This window comes from Lepidochelys kempii, chromosome 1 (assembly GCF_965140285.1).
Source record: "Lepidochelys kempii isolate rLepKem1 chromosome 1, rLepKem1.hap1, whole genome shotgun sequence".
In the NCBI taxonomy this organism is placed as follows: Eukaryota; Metazoa; Chordata; order Testudines; family Cheloniidae; genus Lepidochelys; species Lepidochelys kempii.
Genome location: NC_136380.1, coordinates 195118514 through 195140632, shown reverse-complemented (window position 1 = coordinate 195140632; position 22119 = coordinate 195118514).

Here is a 22119-nt window from a genome sequence, read left to right as displayed (position 1 = left end):
TGTCCTAAACTGTGTTGAAATATTTCTGTGAGTTGTGGAAGATCCACTGCCTTCCACACCAACCAAGAAGCTGCATTTCAGTGATGGCTCCTTTCAGGGATCCTTTAGGATGTAAGTTGCTATATAAACATTCAGTATCCATTAAATGTGGCCTAAATCTTGGGGCTGTGTGGATTTACAGATACATAGGTTTTCTTGGTTAACTTGACTGTTTGCATTACTTTAAATTAGTTTTATTAAAACCTCAAAGAAAAGAATATTCCTGCCATCCTAGCCCTCCTGTAGAACCCCCAAAAGTACTCACAAGGGCTGCTTCGTGACAAAGGAAATCTGTTTATAAACCTGTGGAACAGAGGGCCCTACTGATTTACAGCCAACTTGGATTTGTGAAATACAGATTGTGCCAAACTAACTCAAGGACCTTTTTCAGTATAGTAACTGTCTAGGTGGAATAAGGAAACTGTGTGGACAGAAAGGCCCCTGATGGCATAAACAGTTCAGAGAGGCTGGAGAAGAGTTGTCCGGATAATATAATGTAGATATTAAACAAACAAATCAACCTGGCAGTCCATCTAGCAAACAATGAGTTAGTGGCATTGTATTAGAATAAAGGCAGGAGTTGTCAACTGAGGTCCCATAGGCACTGATGTTTAACATATTCATTATTGATGTAGAGGAAAGTGAAAGAGACAAAATGGCCTGATGATGCAAAGCTAGGACTTATAGCAAACACACACACAGTCGATTTGTTGGACCAGTGGGAGATGAGGTTTAATGTAGAGTGTAAGATTATTCACTTTGGATAAGATGCACCCCTTTGCAGAGGTCTATAGCAGATGTAATCCCCTAAAGGGGGACATAAGGAGCACACAGACCTTGTGCAGGCTGCATGCATGGGGTGAAAGTCACACTTAAGGAAGATTAATACTGATTTTACATGGCATTGAGTTAAATTAGAAGTAAAAAGGGGCAACTGTTGCTCAAACTGAATGAATTATCAGTTCAATGACTGCAAAAAGAAGGCCAATTCCATTCTAGGGGTGCAAATACAGAGCACTTTCTCTTTGGGCAAAGACGTTATATTGCCACTTTTCACTGCATTGTGAAAGACCACATTTATTATACCCCACATAGTTTGGATTTTCACACTCTGAAAAGAAATTCCAAATGAACCAGAGAGAGGGTTAAAAGAAAGGTAACTACAATGATATAAGGTAAGTCAGGAGCATGACCTGGGAGGGAGATGATTCCCACGGCTTTCCAGGGTCTAAAAAAGGAACAAGAGACTGAAGCTGGGATAAAACCCCCCAAACATACATGTCCCTAAGCAGCACCCTCAATGTCAGCCTTGGCTTAGAGACAAGGGAAGGCATTCAGCCATGGCAGTTCACTCTGCCCTTTCATCCTCACGGTGATCCTCCGAGGTCAAGTTTGAAATGTGTTTGTGGCAGGGAGATGCTTGCCCTGCGTCCCCTATGATGTACAGTGGCTGGCCTGGGGATAAATAGATTACATTGGTCTCCGCGCTATCAGTCGGATATCTTTCCTAAGCAATACATGCACACAAAAATTGAAAGTAATAAAAGATCTATTTAAGGTTGGATATTAGGGTAAAAGTTTAGTGACACTAGGAGAACGGGGAAGTGTACTTAGTAAGGTCTACAGTCATCACTAGTTTCAGAGTAACAGCCGTGTTAGTCTGTATTTGCAAAAAGAAAAGGAGTACTTGTGGCACCTTAGAGACTAACCAATTTATTTGAGCATAAGCTTTCGTGAGCTACGGCTCACTTCATCGGATCACTTCGGATCCGATGAAGTGAGCTGTAGCTCATGAAAGCTTATGCTCAAATAAATTGGTTAGTCTCTAAGTCATTACTAGACATCTGTAAGAAATAGATAGGAATAGCTAATAGAATAAGTAAGGTGTTCTATTAGATAACCCAAGAGCTCACTTCCAATCCTGCTATGATTCTATGAAGACTTCAATCATGATAGCCAGAGCAAGGCAGCAGAGTGGAGAAGGTAGTTGACTTATTTGTAGTTTTATTGTGCAAGTTGCTCTGTGGTGGGTGAGGAGAGGTGGGGAGCCAGATCTGTGTCAAAGACGTGGTTAGAACTCAAAATATGAACAGGGGTATAATCATCTGCAATTGCAGATATGTGGCAATTTATTTGAACTATTACTCATATTTTTTAAAGTTTTAGGCATCAGAATTACAAGCATCTGCATTACAAGCACTCCGCATACTGAGGCAGTGAGCCATAGAGATATTTTAAGAATGATCTAGGTTAAGATTTCCAGACTGCATAAGAGATTTGGAAACCCAATTCCTACTAAAATTAATGGAAATTGGGCATCCAATTCCCCTTAGATGTCTTTAGAAATCTGTCTTATTTTTTTTTCTCCCTAGCTTTTCCTCTTATGTGTAGTATGCACCTTTAAGGATTATTGCATACTAGGATAAAGTCACACTGTTGGGATTCTGACAGCCATCTTACAAATATATATGGGTACCTTAATTTTTGAGCCTTTGTTTGCTGAGTTTTCTGTGAAAACAGCAGTATATTTGTATTCACATTTGCATTCAAATGTTAATAGATTTGCAATGAACATGTGATTCTTCCCACTTGCTAAACAGAAGGGAAAGAGTACTATGGGCAGAATTTTCCAGTGTGGATCTCTACATTAGATGCCCAGTTTCACATTTAGGGAATGCAGTAAGTGCCTCAATGTGCATTTTAAATTCCTCAGTGCCTATTTGGTGTAATGCCCTGGCTCCTGTATCTGTATTACTGCTGCCCTCTACTTTTTGAAACCCCTGTACTGATTTGAGTGATCAGATATGGAACTGGATGTCCAAATCTGAAAACGGGGCTCAATGGGCCAAACTCTGCCCTAACTTTCATCCTGCACAACTCCACTGCTTTGAATAATCACTGGAGGTGCATAGGGCATATGTCAGGGGAGAATCTGTCCCACTGTGCTGGGAAGGCCTGGTTTTATTAAATAACTACAGGTGGGCCTGAGGTGCAAAGCTTTGATTCAGATCTGAACTGGCTTGGGGTGTTTGCTGGGGATTTGGTTTGGGCCATTATAGAGTTAAATGCCAGCTACGAAGTCTGTGGCTGTTCAGAATGGAGACTGTGATACAGTCATAGCTACACTAAACAGAGGGGGAAGGCTCAGCAGAAGCCCATTGTTAATTGCTGGTTGTTTAGGTTCACCAGCCTTTTCTTCGGTTCAGCTTTCCAGGAACATACAAGTACAAGCAAATAGTGTGTGTGTGTAAAACACACTGAGATCTATAGTTTCTGTGGGCCCTAATTATATGTTATAAATAGGGTGTAGCCCTCCTCTGGCTCCTGGTAAGCTATTGGTATGGTCTTGTTGTCCCACAGCTTGTGTACTCTAGACTGCTGTAAGCAGAGATGTAAGCCAGACTCACATCATGTGGCCTCCAACAAAGGGCAACTCAGACATACAAATAAAGGCTGTTTTTAAAGTTGTTTTGAAATCGGCTGCTCTTGTTTTCGTTTCCTAAAAAATATTGTATCTGTAGATAATTAACTCTCTCAAAGAGACAGTTGTTATTGAACAGCTTAAAGGCACATTCCACCCTCAGGCTAGGTTTGACATGGGGTTTTCTGAAGGCCATCATAGCCTTTATTTTTAATTTATGTAATAGGTTCCCAAAGGTTCATGCACTGCTAGGAAATTGGAGGCGATTTCTCTCTTGAATGGGCAACTTCCACAAAAGTTAGTGCATACATGGTAGGATTATTAAGACTAGGGTTATCCACCCCTAAAACAGAAAAAGATTACTCAGTATTCCTGGGCTGAATGTTGAGTTAGGGGAGGAAGGGGAATCTGGGTTCTCTTGAAAAGATCATTTAAGGGGACCTATTAACTTGCCTGATTGACAACAGTGTTGGCAAATTACCTAGAGCACCAGCAGCCCCATCTAATAGGTATAGATAGATAGAATGGTAAATGCAATCGGGTTAATAGGAAGTATAAACCACAGAACTACAGGTCTCAGCATGCAAGCTGGAGCACTGTATGATGGGACCGGGAATCTCTGAAGGCATCACCTCTGTATTGAGAAGAAGAGCAACCATGGAATGAATCTAAAATTACATGGCCTGCATTTTGCCTGTGGGATTCTCTGTGATTCTACTGCATTAAAAGCTGCTGACAGCTGTTGCCCTGAGGGAGGGCCTCACCTGTATATGGATATGGATCAGACTTTAAATAGCTATTAAAACAAAACAAAAAACTTGCTTTAAGAAGTAAAAGGCACTGATCAGACAGAGCAAAGCTAACCTCCAGCTATGTCATCAGAAGGGTTCATATTTGAAAGGTGAAATGGAAGGGTTTAAAAAGAAAAGTTTATGGGTCTGCATTATTAATGTGATACATTTGGGGATTTTAAAAGGATGAAAAAGACAGTTTGAAAATTCTTAAAAGCTCTTCACAAGCAGAGCTTAGCAGTAGAGACAGATTGTATGCTGGTTGGGGCAGGGACTATCTTTTTGTTCTGTGTTTTACAGCGCCTAGCACAATGGGGTCCTGGTCCATGACTGGGGCTCCGGGTGCCATGATAATAAATAAAATCATCATTAACAACAACAATAATAATAGAGGTAAGCAGTAGGTCCTGGAAAAAGCCCTGTTAGGTCAGAAATCCATAGGGGCTGGATAGAAAGACTGTGGTAACCAGAGGCAGCAATGCAATGAGAAGAATTTAGGAGACCTGGATTTGCTCATATTTTGGCTACTGTCCTGTCTGTAAAAACAACGAGGAGTCCTTGTGGCATCTTAGAGACTAATGAATGTATTATGCCCAAATAAATTGGTTAGTCTCGGGGCCGGCTCTGCCATTTTTGCCGCCCCAAGCAGGACGTCTGAAGACAGAAGCTGCTGCTGAATTGCCGCCGCGGCAGCCAGAAGAGTAGAGCTGCCGCCAAATTGCCGCCAGGGCACAGCCTGCAGAGTGGAGCTGCTGCTGATTTGCCGCTGCGCCACAGCCTACAGAGTTAAGCTGCCGCCCTGATGGCACACAGACTGCCATCCCTTTCACAGTGCCGCCCCAAGCACCTGCTTGGAACGCTGGTGCCTCGAGCCAGCCCTGGTTAGTCTCTAAGGTGCCACAAGGACTCCTCATTGTTTTTGCTGATACAGACTAACAGGGCTACCACTCTGAAATGTCCTGTTTGTGATTGCAGCCTGTGTACATTAGGGAATAATCTTATGTGCAAGGTTCTATCCTATGTCATCTAACTTCTCCTAATTCCAGACATTCTGTGGCCAATGTAAATACATATTTGTGCTCCTGCAGGAAGAAGTGTCCCCTCCCCTTTGCCTTCTTATTCCCATACTGCTTAGTCATACAGTACAGTATGTCCCTTCTCAGTGGGTGGCAGACAGCTAGCTGCCCTTTCTCCCCTTTCATCTTTTGTGAAAGCAAAATCAGACATGCTGAAATACTGATATTACCTTACTGGGGAGGTCTGGAAGAGAAAGTACAGGGCACCCTGAGCAGTGTAGTTCAAGTACCCAGCTGGTGACTTTTCCTTGGAAGGACAGACTTGAAAAGGAGGCAGTTTGTGTGCAACTCTGACCACGTTAAAAGTCTTTAGAAAGTCATAAGCCTTCTCTTCATTGCTCCTGGATTGGCTCTCTGCATTTGTGGCAAAACCCACTCAGTAAGGCAGGAAAGCCATATCACAGTCTTTGAATAATAAGCGCTTCATGTTAGTATCTGCATTTTCTCAGAAATGCTCTGATACTAGGAAGTCAACTCAGCACTTACAGCCATAAAACTCAAAAAGCAGTTATCTCCCGTGTGTGTAGTTTAAAAAAAAATAGATGGCAAAGCTTTTAATTATAAGGAGGGGAAGAAGGTAGCCATAAAAGTGTTTAAAGCATATACACAACTGGCAGGCATGCACATGACTTCTGCTAAGCACAGGCAGAATATTTTCATGCCATGCTTCCTCTGGCAGGGCTTCGTGACAGCCTCTCTGGGTGTGTGAATGATTGTCCTATCATTAAGAATAATTGTGTGTTCTGGTTGAGGTAATGATGCCTGTAAGTAGGGTTGGAAGGATTCGATTTTTATTGGTAAATGTCAGTAAATGTTTTCACGTACACACACAAACCGATGAAACAATACTTCCACTGATGATGGCCTACATTTAGAGATGGGCAAAGTAAGAAAAGTGCTGCTTGAGAAGGTATTTGTTTGATTTAAGGATATTTGCTTTGTATATTTTGACACGTGCTGCTGACCATTTGTGTTGTAATGGTTGTAAGTAAGGCTTTAACTTTTTGAAACTCAGCATCTACATTAAATAATTATTGTCTGAGTTCCCTATTGTCTGAACATCATAACTTCCCACAGCTGTGGGAAAAAAAACAGCAAAACAATCTAAATTGAATACAAATGCATAAAAATAAACATCAGTATTATCCACCAAAATTACAGATTATTTTTTTAATCTATAAGATGTCAGCGTCACCACTTCTTTAATAGAGTCCTTTTCTTGGGCCAGATCCTCAGCTGATACAAATCATTTTAGCTTCAGCTGAGCATATGGCCTGTGTTACATTTTTTTTAACATAAATCAAAGAAAATTAAAAGCTAGCTGGAGCTGGTGGCATTAATTTCTTGATGTGAATTGCCATGTTGCCCTCACTTCTAATTTTTCTCCAGTCTTATTTCATTTGATGTTAGTTGAATGTTACTTAGTACAATCCCACATGTACCCCACAGGACTTAAGGCTATGCATTCAGAAGAAGTCTTGTATGTATTTTAGTTAATATTTGTGTTGTGGCAGCTCCTTGAGGTCCCAATCTGGAATTGGGGACCCAATGTGCTGTATGCATGTATAACACACAGATGGGCCCTGCCCTAAAGAGCATGCAATCTAAGAAATACCACAAAAACAATGCAAGTTAATATCACTGTGCCTAGTGATACAGTGGTACAAATGTGGCAGAGAGCTATTTAGCGAGTTACCGTTCTAGCTACTTGATTATACCTGATTGGAAATTACCACATATTTGTCACTGGAATTCAGTGTGTGAAATTCACCCATGTTCAGAGATCTATTTATCACTTAAGTCCCACTTAAACTCAATTTTTGGAGGGCTTAGAAGGGACTTAAGTGGTGCAAGTATCCTTGTGCTGTCCCTCTGAACAGGAGTACTTTCTCCCCACCTATGTAACATTATTACAATACTGCATGAACATGCAGTGGATAAGTAGTAGTACTTAGCACTTTCCAAACATAAATCTCAAAGCACAGGGTGGCGGCGGCGGTGGGGAGGTAAGTACCATTGACCTTATCTTGCAGGTAAAGGGTGAAATCCTGGCCCCATTGAAGTTAAGGGCAAAACTCTTGTTGGCTTCAGTGTGACCTGGATTTCACATGGAGACTCTAAGGTTCAGAGAAATGACCTGCCAAAGAACACATAGCAAGTAAATAGCAAAACCAGGGATAGAACCATGTTTCTTGATTTCCAATCCAGTGTTTTCCCTAGCGGGAGACTAACTGCTTTTCCCCCCCATTAGGGCACCATTTGGATGCCTGAATTTGGATGTTTGATGGAAGTTAGATCATATTACATGAATAATTTCCTGGAGCAGTTGTGGTTTTCAAATGTGGGCAAAATCTGCTCTCTCTCTTCTTGTGACCTATACCCTGGAATAGCAATGCATTCTGGCCAGGTATGAGCAGTTTCAGTTCTGTTGCAGTGTGATGAAAGGAAAGAGATGCAGGACTGGAGTATTTGAGTTTCATTTCTGCTAACTTGCTGGGTGATGGAAGAATCCCATGCACTGCTACAGGCTGCGACCAGACTGGCTAAGCAGCAGTTCTGCAGAAAGGGACCTGGGGATTACAGTGGATGAGAAGCTGGATATGAGTCAGCAGTGTGCCTTGTTGCCAAGAAGGCTAACGGCATATTGGGGAGCATTACTAGGAGCATTGCCAGCAGATCGAGGGAAGTGATTATTCCCCTCTATTTTGGCACTGGTGAGGACACATCTGGAGTATTACATCCAGTTTTGGGAACCCCACTACAGAAAGGATGTGGACAAATTGGAGAGAGTCCAGCGGAGGGAAATGAAAATGATCAGGGGATTGGGGCACATGACTTACGAGGAGAGGCTGAGGGAACTGGGCTTGTTTAGTCTGCAGAAGAGAAGGGTGACAGGGTATTTGATAGCAGCCTTCAACTACCTGAAGGGGGATTCCAAAGAGGACGTAGATCGAATGTTCTCAGTGCTGGCAGATGACAGAACAAGGAGCTATGGTCTCAAGTTGCAGTGGGGGAGGTCTAGGCTGGATATTAGGAAACACTATTTCACTAGGAGAGTGGTGAAGCACTGGAATGGGTTACCTAGGGAGGTGGTGAAATCTCCATCCTCAGAGGTTTTTAAGGCCTGGCTTGACAAAGCCCTGGCTGGGATGATTTAGTTGGTGCTGGTCCTGCTTTCAGCAGGGGGTTGGACTAGATGACCTCCTGAGGTCTCTTCCAACTCTGATATTCTATCATTCTATGACTATGTTAAGTCACTTAACTTCTCTGCACTTCAGTTTCCTGATAATGTAGTATGGGGATAGTAATGCTGACCTCTCTGAAATGTCTGAGAGTGCTCTCATGCAAATCAGCGTCCCCAAGTGAACAGAGCATTGGCGTGGTACTCAGGATGCCTGGGTTCTGTTCCTGGCTCTGTCACTGGTCTGCTGGGTGACCCTGGGCAGGTCAAGTCTCCCTGTGTCGTTTCTCCCTCTGTAAAATGGGGATAATGAAACTGATTGCACTTGAAAAGTGCTTTGAGATCTACTGATGAAAAGCCATGGGTAAGAGCTAGGGATTATTGTTATGATATAAATAAGTGCAGATGACCACTTGGAATCAAAATTATCCACTGTTGGTTGATGTTGTGTGGAGCTAGGCATTTTGTGTGTGCTTTAGCACTCTGAGTGACCTGCTTAACTGTTTCCCTTCTGCCTATTGCATCAGATGTGTGGGGCAAAACACAGCTTCTTATTCTCCCCTATATACCCTTCCATAGTCTGCCTTGGCTGAAGCCCCATGCATTGTCACTTTGTGGAACACATTGGAGGTATTCCTCTGAAATAGACAGGACATGATGCTGTCTAGCTGAGATGATCTATTAGAACAACTCTACTAGAACTCAGAGTAACAGCCGTGTTAGTCTGTATTCGCAAAAAGAAAAGGAGTACTTGTGGCACCTTAGAGACTAACCAATTTATTTGAGCATGAGCTTTCGTGAGCTACAGCTCACTTCATCGGATGCATAGTGTGGAAACTGCAGAAGACATTATATACACAGAGACCATGAAACAATACCTCCTCCCATCCCACTCTCCTGCTGGTAATAGCTTATCTAAAGTGATCACTCTCCTTACAATGTGTATGATAATCAAGTTGGGCCATTTCCAGCACAAATCCAGGTTTTCTCACCCTCCGCCCCCCCCCCCCCCCCAACAAACTCACTCTCCTGCTGGTAATAGCCCATCCAAAGTGACCACTCTCTTTACAATGTGTATGATAATCAAGGTGGGCCATTTCCAGCACAAATCCAGGTTTTCTCAACCCCCCCCCCCCACACACACACACAAACTCACTCTCCTGCTGGTAATAGTTCATCCAAAGTGACCACTCTCCCTACAATGTGCATGATAATCAAGATGGGCCATTTCCAGCACAAATCCAAGTTTAACCAGAACGTCAGGGTGGGGGGTAGGAAAAAACAAGGGGAAATAGGCTACCTTGCACAATGACTTAGCCACTCCCAGTCTCTATTTAAGCCTAAATTAATAGTATCCAATTTGCAAATGAATTCCAATTCAGCAGTTTCTCGCTGGAGTCTGGATTTGAAGTTTTTTTGTTTTAAGATAGCGACCTTCATGTCTGTAGTTGCGTGACCAGAGAGATTGAAGTGTTCTCCGACTGGTTTATGAATGTTATAATTCTTGACATCTGATTTGTGTCCATTTATTCTTTTACGTAGAGACTGTCCAGTTTGACCAATGTACATGGCAGAGGGGCATTACTGGCACATAATGGCATATATCACATTGGTGGATGTGCAGGTGAACGAGCCTCTGATAGTGTGGCTGATGTTATTAGGCCCTGTGATGGTGTCCCCTGAATAGATATGTGGGCACAGTTGGCAACGGGCTTTGTTGCAAGGATAGGTTCCTGGGTTAGTGGTTCTGTTGTGTGGTATGTGGTTGCTGGTGAGTATTTGCTTCAGGTTGGGGGGCTGTCTGTAGGCAAGGACTGGCCTGTCTCCCAAGATTTGTGAGAGTGTTGGGTCATCCTTCAGGATAGGTTGTAGATCCTTAATAATGCGTTGGAGGGGTTTTAGTTGGGGGCTGAAGGTGACGGGTAGTGGCGTTCTGTTATTTTCTTTGTTAGGCCTGTCCTGTAGTAGGTGACTTCTGGGAACTCTTCTGGCTCTATCAATCTGTTTCTTCACTTCCACAGGTGGGTATTGTAGTTGTAAGAATGCTTGATAGAGATCTTGTAGGTGTTTGTCTCTGTCTGAGGGGTTGGAGCAAATGCGGCTGTATCGCAGAGCTTGGCTGTAGACGATGGATCGTGTGGTGTGGTCAGGGTGAAAGCTAGGTAGGTAGGAATAGCGGTCAGTAGGTTTCCGGTATAGGGTGGTGTTTAGGTGACCATCGTTTATTAGCACTGTAGTGTCCAGGAAGTGGATCTCTTGTGTGGACTGGACCAGGCTGAGGTTGATGGTGGGATGGAAATTGTTGCAATCATGGTGGAATTCCTCAAGGGCTTCTTTTCCATGGGTCCAGATGATGAAGATGTCATCAATATAGCGCAAGTAGAGTAGGGGCGTTAGGGGACGAGAGCTGAGGAAGCGTTGTTCTAAGTCAGCCATAAAAATGTTGGCATACTGTGGGGCCATGCGGGTACCCATAGCAGTGCCGCTGATCTGAAGGTATACATTGTCCCCAAATGTAAAATAGTTATGGGTAAGGACAAAGTCACAAAGTTCAGCCACCAGGTTAGCCGTGACATTATCGGGGATAGTATTCTTGACGGCTTGTAGTCCATCTTTGTGTGGCATGTTGGTGTAGAGGGCTTCTACATCCATAGTGGCCAGGATGGTGTTATCAGGAAGATCACCGATGGATTGTAGTTTCCTCAGGAAGTCAGTGGTGTCTCGAAGGTAGCTGGGAGTGCTGGTAGTATAGGGCCTGAGGAGGGAGTCTACATAGCCAGACGATCCTGCTGTCAGGGTGCCAATGCCTGAGATGATGGGGTGCCCAGGATTTCCAGGTTTATGGATCTTAGGTAGTAGATAAAATATCCTAGGTCGGGGTTCCAGGGGTGTGTCTGTGCGGATTTGATCTTGTGCTTTTTCAGGAAGTTTCTTGAGCAAATGCTGTAGTTGCTTTTGGTAACTCTCAGTGGGATCATAGGGTAATGGCTTGTAGAAAGTGGTGTTGGAGAGCTGCTGAGCAGCCTCTTGTTCATATTCCGACCTATTCATGATGACAACAGCACCTCCTTTGTCAGCCTTTTTGATTATGATGTCAGAGTTGTTTCTGAGGCTGTGGATGGCATTGTGTTCTGCACGGCTGAGGTTATGGGGCAAGTGATGCTGCTTTTCCACAATTTCAGCCCGTGCACATCGGCGGAAGCATTCTATGTAGAAGTCCAGTCTGCTGTTTCGACCTTCAGGAGGAGTCCACCTAGAATCCTTCTTTTTGTAGTGCTGGTAGGGAGGCCTCTGTGGATTAGTATGTTGTTCAGAGGTATTTTGGAAATATTCCTTGAGTCGGAGATGTCGAAAATAGGATTCTAGGTCACCACAGAACAGTATCATGTTCGTGGGGGTGGAGGGGCGGAAGGAGAGGCCCCGAGATAGGACAGCTTCTTCTGCTGGGCTGAGAGTATAGTTGGATAGGTTAACAATATTGCTGGGTGGGTTGAGGGAACCATTGCTGTGGCCCCTTGTAGCATGTAGTAGTTTAGAAAGTTTAGTGTCCTTTTTCTTTTGTAGAGAAGCAAAGTGTGCATTGTAAATGGCTTGTCTAGTTTTAGTAAATTCCAGCCACGAGGAAGTTTGTGTGGAAGGTTGGTTTTTTTATGAGAGTATCCAGTTCTGAGAGCTCATTCTTAATCTTTCCCTGTTTGCTATAGAGGATGTTGATCAGGTGGTTCCGCAGTTTCTTTGAGAGTGTGTGGCACAAGCTGTCAGCATAGTCTGTGTGGTATGTAGATTGTAATGGATTTTTTACCTTCAGTCCTTTTGGTACGATGTCCATCTGTTTGCATTTGGAAAGGAAGATGATGTCTGTCTGTATCTGTACAAGTTTTTTCATGCAGTTGATAGATTTCCACTCCATACGGCTAAATGCAGTGCCTTGCATAATGACAGGTTTCAGAGTAACAGCCGTGTTAGTCTGTATTTGCAAAAAGAAAAGGAGTACTTGTGGCACCTTAGAGACTAACCAATTTATTTGAGCATAAGCTTTCCTGAGCTACAGCTCACTTCATCGGATGCATACTGTGGAAACTGCAGAAGACATTATATACACAGAGACCATGAAACAATACCTCCTCCCACCCCACTCTCCTGCTGGTAATAGCTTACCTAAAGTGATCACTCTCCTTACAATGTGTATGATAATCAAGTTGGGCCATTTCCAGCACAAATCCAGGTTTTCTCACCCCCCCCCTTTTTTCCAAAAACCACACACACAAACTCACTCTCTTGCTGGTAATAGCTTATCCAAAGTGACCACTCTCCCTACAATGTGCATGATAATCAAGGTGGGCCATTATCATACACATTGTAAAGAGAGTGGTCACTTTGGATGGGCTATTAGCAGCAGGAGAGTGAGTTTGGGCAGGGGGGGGTCAGAGGCTGAGAAAACCTGGATTTGTGCTGAAAATGGCCCAACTTGATTATCATACACATTGTAAGGAGAGTGATCACTTTAGATAAGCTATTACCAGCAGGAGAGTGGGGTGGGAGGAGGTATTGTTTCATGGTCTCTGTGTATATAATGTCTTCTGCAGTTTCCACAGTATGCATCTGATGAAGTGAGCTGTAGCTCAGGAAAGCTTATGCTCAAATAAATTGGTTAGTCTCTAAGGTGCCACAAGTACTCCTTTTCTTTCTACTAGAACTTTTATGACTCAGTGAAATGTCTATTTTAAAGGTAAAATGGCATCCAGGCCCTGGTACAGAAAAAGAAGCTGTTTTCCAAGTTGAGAACATTTAAATTCTTTATCTTTAGAACTGATTGAATACTTTTTAAAATGCATAATTTACAAAAAACAAATTGCTCCTTGCAGTATATGCATATGCATCACAATGAGTTGCCCACACTTTTGAGGGTCGAAAACATACGCATGATCTGTCTCTGCTTGGTACAGAGACAGATTCAAAATGACTGGGTTAAAAGGATGATTATATTTTTCCCCCTGTACATTTTGGTTAAAATGACAGTGTCTTCCTTCTGCTTTTTATCATGTGAAAGATGTCACGGAGGAGGATGGCCCCGTGAGAACCTTGTGCTATGCAGGAAAAAGAAGAGGCTAAGTGTCAATGATACAATACAGATGCGGACATCAAATGACAGTACTTTTTTGCCGGGGGGTGGGGCGGGGGGAGGAAATATATTTGCTGCATTGGGAGCAGGCAGTTCTCCATGTAAACCAGCAGTTGTGTAGGCAGGATATTGATGGGGTGCTTATAACTTGAGGCTGATATTCTTAAAGCTTCCAAAGGGAAATGGAAGCCCCATTTCCATGGAAATGAAAGGCAATTACAACTGAACATCCATGTTGCCTAGATGGCTTTGAAAATACAGCCTGGCCTTTTAAGGTGGCTTGCTAATTGGAGCTGATTATATTGAATTGTACTGCTATGTATTCACTATGCTGGAGTGTAATTGTGATATATTTTTAAGATGTGATGGGTGCTGTGATGGTGCACGACTCACCACTGCAGCACCTCCTGCTGGCTGTCTAGGGAATTAGCACTGCACCCTCTTTTGGTGGTGTCTTGCCCACTGTCACCTCTGTTCCTGGACCCACATCACTCCCAGGACCACAGCGTCCTCTTCAGTGATGCTGCTTTCCAGCTGTGTCACACTCTGTGTTCACCCCCTATTGGGGGGACCTGCAGTCCACGGTCTAGCCACTTCCTTCAGTAGCTCCAGCACCCTCTTTGCCCTGGCATCAGGGCCTCAGTCTGGAGATCCCTGCAGCCTGCCCAGGGAATATCCTTCCACACAGACTCTTTGTCTCCTGGTTCTCCGCTGGAAATGTTTTTTTCAAGAAGGGGGCTGAAACTATAAAAAGGAGGGGCAAACACGCCAAGGCACGTCCACCTCATTCTCCACATCTGAGAAGACAACAGAAACAGCTGTTGGACTCTGGGGGAGGGATCCTGACCTGAAAGTTTGGTCAGTAATCTGCTAGAGCATGTGGTGAGAAAGTTTGCTTTGTAACTAAAATAGTTTAAGTAGATGCTAGTAAGCGTTTTATCTTTATTTTTCTATTATCCATTTCTGACTCTTATGTCTCATTATTTGTATTCACTTAAAATTTCTCTCTTTGTAGTTAATAAACTTGTTTTACTGTTTTATCTAATCCAGTGTGTTTAAATTGGAATGTCTGGATAACCCTATTTAAAGTAATAAAATGGCATATTGTTCCCTTAAAGGAATAATGGACTTAATGTATTTGGACTGTCTAGGAGACGGTTGGGCAGTGCAAAACATACATTTCTGGTGGAAGATCTGGGGTTGGGGGTGTGTTGGGGACACCCTGAAGTATAACGAAGGCTGGTGAGAGCCAGGCTGAAGCTGGCAGGCTGCAATTAGACACAGCACTCAGGATATGGCTTGCATGCTGGAAGGCTGTTTGTGAGCGGCTCAGGTGGAAGCTACTATAGCAAGGCAGTGTAAAGCACCCCAGGTTGCAGGGCAGGGGTGACACAGCCCTCCCATTAGTTTGGATTGTGCCCTGGTATGTCACAACTTATTTATTATTTGTATTGCAGTATGCCCAGGAGCCCCAGTCATGGGCCAGGGACCCATTGTGCCAGGCACTGTTCAAACACAGAACAAAAAGACAGTCCCTGCCCCAGACTGCTTACAATCTAAGGGCTTGTTTACACGAACAATTAGACTGCAGCAGGCTGGGGTGAAAATCTACCCCGCGCTAGCCTGCTGCAGTCTAACTGTGTACATCCTACTGTGGGCATTCACAGTTCATTATTTGCCCCCTTTGAAAGAGGACTTGATCAAAGTGCCCTAATGAGCTGTTAGCATGCATCAGCAGGGTGCAAATGGAAAATTAGACCACAGCAGGTTAGTGGGGGGCTAGACTTTTACCCCAGCTTGCAGCAGTCTAATTGTTCGTGTTCACAAGCCTTAAGTAAATAAACTGGAGAGACAAGGGGTTCTGATTCTCCACAGCCTTGCATAGCCATTCACACATATGCAAAGCAGATGTAACATGCTACCATTGCTGCAAGTAACTAGGGAAAAGATTGGAATTCTCTAGTGTTTTTACCACCACTTCGGTGTCAATGACATTACAAAGTTCAATGTAATGAAGAATCAGACCCAACCAATGTACTGAGTTTACAACTGCTTGAAATACAGTGGAAGATTTCACTGTAGCTAATGTGTGACTTCAGTGGAATCAAGGGTAACTCCAGGAATGCTACCAAACCATATTATCCAGTTATATCATTGAACACTTGTTACCATTGAAGCTAAACCACCGTGGCTTGTGATTTTTATCAGCTGTCATGTATTAGGCCTGGTTAAACTTTATTAGTCTTTGGATGGAAGACCACCAAGGAAAACCCATGATGCATGAGATGGTGGGTGTCTCAGTGGATACCACCGTTCCTCTTCTGAGTCAGTCCTGAACCAATGCCCTAACATGGACCTAGAAGTTTCTATGCCCTCTTTAACATAATCCGCACAGGCTGGCCCCAGCCTAGAAGCTGCTCAAGCCCATATCACTGGCATCCCTAAGGGACTTTTATGATAGTGGAGGATTAGTGCTGTGGAGCAAAACTTCTTCCAGCCCAAGTGTGCCCCAACCATTCCCCAGCACATAACTATGGCAGAGGTGGCGATGATGGGTGACACAGGGGCAGCTTCCCCCAACTTTATACCAGTTGAGAGTTTCCCCCCAAGTAGAGGAATTCTTCACCAGCTATTCTACACCCAGAATCAGGACCCCTGATTCTAAGCCACCCCCCTCCAGCATTATTACAGTTGATAAAAGGAGATTTGTACATGGAATTTGCCAGCAGATAATTCACTCACACTACTGGCTAAATGTTTCATCTTAGCAGCAATGTAGTGGCTCATGCTTTGAGAAACTGCTCTATGTTTTTGAAGCACAGAGGCCTGAGGCTCAAATGGAAACAAGAGAGAGGAGAATGGGCACTGAAGGAAATAGATTTTCCCTTTAAAAAAAAAAGGTAATTAGGATAGACAGAGGGCCCTTGTTAACTGTTTACTATTCAAACACTGTTTGTGCAGATGTGTGATATATTGGTTTTTCAAGGTAAATATAAATTTTTAATACATTTTGCAGGGGGTCCTAGCCTGTGGAAATGGTTAGTGTACAGTGTGGCATTAATTTGTGTGCTTCTGATTTTAGTACACATACTCTGGTTTTTGTCAGGGAATAAGCAATGGCATTGCTTGCACTTCTGAGACCAGGCCTTCTGTAGCTTTGTCCCTTGCCCTTTTCTAGAGCATATAGTGCAGTCAGAGGGGTTAATTGGGGTGGGAATAATTTGTTCACAGTGGTAGTCTAAGGATTATTCACCATGCACAATTCTCTCCTTCTTATAGTACAGTCACCCTTAGTTTAGCATGCATAGTTAAAAAGGATCTGACCATCAGTCCGAAACAAATAGAACCTCAATCATTTCCCTGTAATGTACTGAATGTGTAGTTATTATTAGTGCAGATAGTATTTTGCAGCTCATGATCCGGTAAAAATGTTCATTAGATAGAAGATCTGTGAGTGCACATTTTAGAAGTATTAATAATATTGCCAATCCTACATTTGTACAGTCTATAGCAGTGTTTTTACTTAGCTTATGGAAGTCCTTATCATTATCTGCCTCCCTACCTATGCATTTCTACTGTGCTCATTAGCATAGTGTATGTCCACAGTATAAACGGATGGATGGATAGATTGATAGACGTGAAAAAGCTAAACCAATGGATACATTATACAAAAAATTAAAAATACATCCAAGATGATTTCATAGGCTAAAAAAGGCATACTTGTACCAAAGTATGGCCCAAAGACCAAATGCAGTCTATCGAGTCAAACTGAGTGTGCTGGTTGAAGACCCACTGCATGCTTATAGTGCTAGTGAGCTTATATGACAAGCAATTCCCATTGTCTATCAAAGAAGGTACAAATATACTAGTGAATAGAGGCAACGGGAAGTCAGGACTCATGGGTTCCATTTCCAGCTATGCTATTGACTCAGTGTATGGTCTCAGTGAAATAGTAACATCAATATTTTTTAAAGTGTCCATTAGTTTTGAGTAACTCAGACTTTTTTGTGTGTGTGCCTAGCTTTTGAGACACCTTAGATTTTCAGAAGTGCTGAGCACCCACAGTTGCACTGATTTCAGCTGAGGATTGGAATTGAAGGTGCTCAGCTCCTCTGAAAATGAGGCCTAAGGTCAATCAACTTGGGAACCCAAAAGCCAAAGGTTCCGATTATTAATGGACTCTTTGAAAAAGAAAAGGAGTACTTGTGGCACCTTAGAGACTAACCAATTTATTTGAGCATAAGCTTTCGTGAGCTACAGCTCACTTCATTGGATGAAAACCTTTGAAAAAGGTTGTCCTTAACCTTTATGCCTCAGTTTCTATCTCTGTATAGTAGCTACAGTAATAGGTTACTGCTTGGAACAGGTGTTGTTAGACATTAATAAATGTGAATGTTTTGCAGTCCTTGGATTCAGGAACTGCCAGGTAAAATTTTCAAGGCACAGTTTACACTCTGCAAAGCCTTTGATAGTCTGTTTCTAAGAGGACTCCCTCCCTGCTCCACATTGGAATCTCTGATTGTCTCTCCCAATGGCGTAGCTTATCGGAGCTGTTAGCAGGACATTTCCCATTATTAGTTCTCACCTTTTTGTATCTCCCCCCCCCACACACATTTGTAATTCATTTGAATTTGAGAGCTCTTAGAACACATTGTAAAACTGCTGACGCTCTTTGTTCAGGATTTCCATTAAGTGTCCCACTGAATCTTTATCATTTGTGTCACTAACTGGGCCCCTTGCCTCTCGTTGTTGTAGGGGATCATGAAGTATTCTATTCTGGTTTGATTCATATAGCTTCACATATGAACTCCAGATTTGGGTAATATGGTTGTTTTGAACATTTTCTATCCCTATGTAAAGTGCAGCCAGATGCTGCAGTGAAGGGTGCCTTGTAAATGCATGTAATAATAAAAGTGGAGTGTATTACATGATGGTTGTGTCATCTGTTTGTTTTTTTTTTAATTCATTTAAGAATATTTTAAGCAGGCTTTCAGGCACTTGGCTAGTAGCTAGTTTGGACCGCTGTATTTCTATATTTGGGACTTGATCCCAAAGCCTGTTGAAATCAACAGACTCCCGTTGACTTCAGTGAACTTAGATTACACCTTGGGACACTCATGGTCTGATTCTAATCTCACTCCAGTACTACACTGGTAGAACTCCATTGATTTCAGTGGCTTCTCTTAATTTATAATTGAGATCAAAATCAGGCCTCCACCAAGATCTAACTTATTTTTTATTTCTACTACTGGGGCATAGCTGGGGTCTTACACATAATCACTATCTTCCTGCACTGGTGAGTATGAAGGCAAGTAGAACCAGAGAAACAGGATGCATGGACAGTACAGTGATATATTTAGCAAGTGTTTGCACCAGCTAAGGTGTCAGCTTTCAGGTAGGTTGTAATTTTTTTTTAAGCTGCATTGGCAAAACCCTGTGTTTTGAGTCATTCTGCTGTTTATCACCACATCAGATCAAAGCATAAAGAACTGGGTTTATGTTCCCTCAGACCAGATTAATGCTGACACACAGCTGTCTTGTCCTCCTCCCCAACACATCAGGACTGAATGTTTTACAGATTGGAAGCATTGCACTGAGTGGGTCCTGAAATAAAACATCTATTGCCGTGTGTGTGTGTGTTTTAAAGAAACCGTCAACCTTAGTTAGTTTATTTATATTTTCTTCTGCAGGAAGGAGGGGAGAAAATCATGCATACATCTGTTCGCAATCATAGTTTTTAAGAGCCTAAAAATAAAATAATCCCACATGAAAAGCTTGTTTGTGGGCACTTTGAAACTAGGGATAATGTGTGCTTCAGAATCCAGTTTATTTTAAAAAATAAGTAAATCATATAGAATTAACAAGTCCCAATTGAGTGGCTTACCACTTAAAAAAATATTTTAAGTCTGCTGTCCAAACACAAATATTTTCTAACAAAGTAAGAACACTGGTATTTAAACTCCATTTGTAAACTTTTTTTTTTTGCTTCATGTCTTGTCCTGCACCAACCCAGGCAAGATATGGATGTGAGAAATCACTGAGCTCTGATATGACTAAGCTAGAACAGTTCAGCAAGTTATCAGGTATTGTAAAGGGGTTTACAAACCCCACACTATACCATGGCAAGGCATAGAGCAGTACTGGGTTAGTGAGGTGCGACAGACTGTACCCCATCTCCACCATTTTTACAAGACTATGATAAATTTTGTACAAAGTATGTCTTGTGAGGTATCATTTGAAAACACATAATCTGCTGAACATTATTGTCCTGGTAAAATGTGTGGCAACATTCTATGTAATGCTATAAGATTCTGCTGTATAACATTGCTGTAACACATTCCAGAGTTAGAAAAGCAGGCCTAAACCAGTTCTTCAGACACAAAAGACACACTGATGCCCCTAACAGGTATCAGTATAATCAGATGGACTGTCATAAACTATTACCTGGCTAAGTGGTCATTCTTTGGCAGGTAGAAAGGTGTAAGCTAGAACTTTACATCTTGGCAAAGACACAAAGGGTTTCTGTGTAAACAGGCTGGCTGACTCCTGAAATGCAACTGGAGATAATCCTCAAAGATGGGAGAAGGGTATAAGAATGAGAAGCAGAGGCTCCCAAATCACCTCTCTCCCCTCATCTCTACTCATGGCAGCTACAGTGTTTGAAAGATAAAGGAAGTATCATTTAACCGTGGGGGAAGTCCTGGCTGAAGCAATCCAGCCAGACTGCTGTAAGATTTTGGTAAGGAAAACCCTTTTTTGCTTTTAAGTTCACCTAGCTTGTTAAGTTAGGTATTAGTTTGCGATTTATCTTTTTATTTTCTTTGTAACCAGTTTTGACTTCTATGCCTCATTACTAGTAATCACTTAAAATCTATCTTTCTATAGTTACACTGGTTTAGAAAAAACAAATGTATTATGTTTGGTTTGAAGTGTTTGGGAACCTCCAGTTGAGATAACAGGGTCTGTGCCTATCATTTTCCATTGATGAAATGATGGACTTTCTATGAGCTTGTATTGTACAGGAGGCTGCTGGGCAGTGCAAGATGCACATTTCTGGGGGAAGGTCTGGGACTAGGAATTTGCTGGTGTTTCCCTGTATGTAATTCATGAATGGCTGGCCAGAGTGGGAGTGATTTTGCATGCTAGATGCTGAGTGCAAACTGGCCAAGAGTGGCTGCTCTCATAACAAGGCAGTGTAAAAGGCACCCTAGTCTGGAGTATTGAGGGGACACAGCTGTTTAGGAGTCCAGATTGTATCCTGCAGAATGTCACAGGAGGCCCCACCCCGTAGCAGCTGCACGGCATGCTCTAGGTAGAGGCTTTGTTTAAAAGGGCACTGGTAGCATGGAAAGGAGCTACAGGCTCCATCAGAAAGTGAAACTGAGGCCTAGAGCAGTGAGCAGAGTGGGTACAGTATTGTTAATGTTACTCTGGAAGCACTGATACAGATTCCTTCCCTTTCATTGGGAGTTGGGAATTCACAAGAGAGTGTGAAAAATAGGACATTGTCCGCTGGCTGACTAAGTGGCTATTCCTAGGTCTGGGGCCGTGCCCCAAATGGAGGAGCCACAGCCTGGTTAGAAGCAAGCCAATGGGGAATATAACTTGGGGTGAACCAATGAGTGTTCCAGACACTGTGATGCCCCTCTTGGGCTTTGGTTTGGGAGGGACCAGTGGAGTGGGTGGACCTGGGTTCCCCTTCTTTGCTCTCTTACACCTGCACCATGACAGAACCCTAAGGGGAGGGAAAGGGACACAGGAGAATTGAGGCCTGCAGCATGTGACCTGGCCAGAGTTCCCTGTAGTCTGAGCAGGCTGCCTGACCACCAGGCTCGACTGCCCCACGACAGCTGTCAATACATTTTTTGCATACAAGGTGAAAGAGCCCATGCAAGACAATCCACACCACAGCACCCTGCAATGGGGCTGCTTTTTGGCACCCCTGGAGTAGCTACATAGCGGGGTGTGTGTGTGTGTGTGTCTCTCTCTCTCTCTCTTCCCTTAACCTAATCACTGCAGTTTCTTGTTTGTTTGAAACCTTGTCTCACTAGCTCAGGATAGTTTCTTCCCTCTCTAGCCACTCAGCTAGGCATAAGGTTAAATGACTCATGACTTCCTGGAAATTCTCTTTTGTTTGTTTTAGACAGAAATATTCAGGAAGTTTCTCCTCCATGCCAGCTCTGCTACTTTGGCACCACATTGTCCTCAACACTTGAGTCACATGCATGCACGCTGCACAGTTTCTTTAACACAAGTTAAATTGTTTCCTGTCCAATGCTAACTATAGGGCTGGCTATTTCCATATATGCCAGGCAGGTATTCTCTGAAGATCACTCACACCTGGATTAGTGATGAAATATCTCCTTACCTGATCTGGAAATGAATATGACAGCTACCATTCTGGCTGAGTGTACAGCCTTCAGATGAACATGTTTCGTGCTCATCCTTAGGCTATATCCTTAGGCTATAGGTACTGAAAATCATTTGTT